Source organism: Lontra canadensis, unplaced genomic scaffold (genome assembly GCF_010015895.1).
Source record: "Lontra canadensis isolate GAN:19392208 unplaced genomic scaffold, GSC_riverotter_1.0 scaffold161, whole genome shotgun sequence".
Lineage (NCBI taxonomy): Eukaryota > Metazoa > Chordata > Mammalia > Carnivora > Mustelidae > Lontra > Lontra canadensis.
The window spans coordinates 781,657-784,578 of record NW_022631155.1 but is presented as its reverse complement, the minus strand read 5'-3'; positions in this window follow the sequence as shown (position 1 = coordinate 784,578).

The window sequence follows — 2,922 nt, the reverse complement described above, 5'->3', positions numbered from 1 at the left end:
ACACAGAACACCAGAGAATTAAAACAAAACTAAACAAGTGGGACCACATCAAACTAAAAAGTTTCTGCACAGAAAACAATTAACATAGTGAAAAGGCAACTTACAGAATGGGAGAAAGAGTGCAAATCAAAGAGCTGTTAAGGGAATAATATCTGAAACACATAAGGAACTACTATAGTTCAATAGGAAAAACAAAATCACAAATAATCTTATGAAAAATGGGCAAAAGACTTGAATAGACATTTTCCAAAGAAGATATAAAAATGACCAATAGATATATAAAAATATTCTTAACATAAGTAATCATGAGGAAAATGCCATTCAAAACAACAATGAGATATTAATTCATACCCATTTGGGTGGCCACTGTTAAAAAATAATAACAAGTGTTAGAGAGGATGAGGAGAAATTGAAACCCTTACATATTGCTGATAGGAATGCAAAATATTCAGTCACTATGGAAAATATGGAGTTTCCTCAAAAAGTTAAAAATAGAACTACCATATATGATCCAACAGTCCTATTTCTGAGTATTTATCCAAGAAAGTTAAAAGCACGATCTTGAAGAGATATTTGCACTCCCATGTTCATTTAAACATTATTTACAGTAGCCAAGATAATAGAACAATCTAAATGTTCATTCATGGATGAATGGATAAAGAAAATGTGTATATACATTCTGCAATATGCAACGGCATAGAATAACCTGGGAGATACCATGTTCAATGAAATAGGTCAGTCACAGAAAGACAAATACTACATGAGTCCACTTATACATGATGTGATGGTTAATTTTGACAGGGTTAAGGGATGCCCAGACAGATGATAAAACATTTCTGGGTGTATTTGTGATGATGTTTTTGGAATATATGAACATTTGATTCAGTAAACTGAGTAAAGAGATACAACCTCACCAATGTGGAAGGGCATCATTCAATCCTTTAAGGGCCTGAATGAAATAAAAAGGCAAAGGAAAGATGAATTCATTCTTTTCTTGAGCTGGCATGTCCATCTTTTCCTGCTCTTGGACATCAGAGCTCCAGGTTTTTGGACCTTCAGAATCTAAACCTACAATAGCAGTCCCCTGATTCTCAGACCTTTGGAACTGGATTGATTTATACCACTGACTTTCCTGGTGCTACAATTTGCAGAAGGCAAATTATGATACTTTCCAACCTCCGTAACTGTGTGTGCCAATTTCTATAATAAATCGATGTATCTATGTATGTATCTATCTATTATCTATCATCTAGCTATCTATATCTATCTATGTATCTATGTATCTATCTATCTATCTATCATCTATTTATGTCATCTTTTCCTTTATATATCTCCTATTGGTTCTGTTTCTCTGGAGCACCCTAGTTAATACATATGAGGAATCTAAAATAGAGCATAATGTGGTTGCCAGGAGCTGGGAAAAGGAAGAAATGGGGTTTCTATTCAATGTATAAAGTTTCAGTCATGCAAGATGAATACTCTATTGTACGCTTAAATTTTGTTAAAAGAACAGCTATCATGTTAGAATTTCTTGCTACAACAACAATAAAAGGTAGATAACTGCCTTCAAGCCCAGAGAAGACCTAGTAGCAGACTAATTAAAAATTAGACACATAAGCTCTTTCTGAAAGTACTAGTGTACACAGGACAAATTAAAAAAAAATACAGCTGACCAATAGACACATGAAAAGATGCTCAACATCATTCATCATCAGGGAAATGGAAATCAAAACCACAATGAGATATCATCTCATATCTGTCAGAATGGTTAACATCAAAAACTCAAGAAACAAGTGTTGGCGAGGATATGAAGAAAAAGGAACCCTCTTGCACTGTTGATGGGAATGCAAACTGGTACAGTCACTGTGGAAAACAGTATGGAGGTTCCTCAAAAAATTAAAAATAGAACTACCCTACAATCCAGTAATCCTGCTAAATATAAAAATATAAAAACACTAATTCAAAGGGATACTGGCCCCCCATGTTTATTGCAACATTATTTACCATAGCCAAGATACAGAAGCAGTCCAAGTGTCTACCAATAAATGAATGAATAAGATGTGCTGTACACACACACACAGTGTAATATTATTCCAACATAAAAAATAATGAAATCTTGCCATTTGCAAGACGGATGGATCTAGAAAGCATAATACCAAGTGAAATAAGTCAGTCAAAGAAAGACAAAAGCCATATGATTTTACTCATATATGGTATTTAAGAAACAGAAGAAAGGGAAAAAAGGGGGGGAAAGACAAACCAATAAACAGATGCTCAACTATAGAGAAGAAAGAGATGATTACCAGAGGGGAGGTTAGTGGGCATATGGGTGAAATAGGTGAAGGGCATTAGAGTACACTTACCTTGGTGGGTACTGAGTAATATATAGAATTGTTGAATCACTATATTGTACACCTGAAACTAATGTAACACTCTATGTTAACCAATGAATTAACATTTTTAAATAAAAAAGATATTTCAACAATAAAAAAGTGTATGCACAAACATCTGATCTACTTACACTCACTGCAACCATGTTAATGAGAGGTGAAGAAGGTCAGAGTTTGTAGGCTGTTAAGATTTTAATATCCCTATTTATTAATATTATTCTGAATGCACATATGAGATTTCTGGAGCAGAGTATCATTATTTACTTTTCAAGCACATAATAATTTTGTAGTTCTGTGCCCTGATTTCTTATTCTTGGGTTGACAGGATGAGAGTTGGATATCACTCTGCACAAACAGAATTTACATTGCAGGCAAGGGATGCAGAAGTGAATCTGGGCATTTATATAGAAGACAGAGGGCTGTCCCTCCAAGAAGGAGGAATTAAAACCTTTGCTCCTTGGAAAGGATCTGGTGTTCTTATTCTAACCTTTTAGAATCTAAATTCTAAAAGATATTTAGAGATATTTAGAGA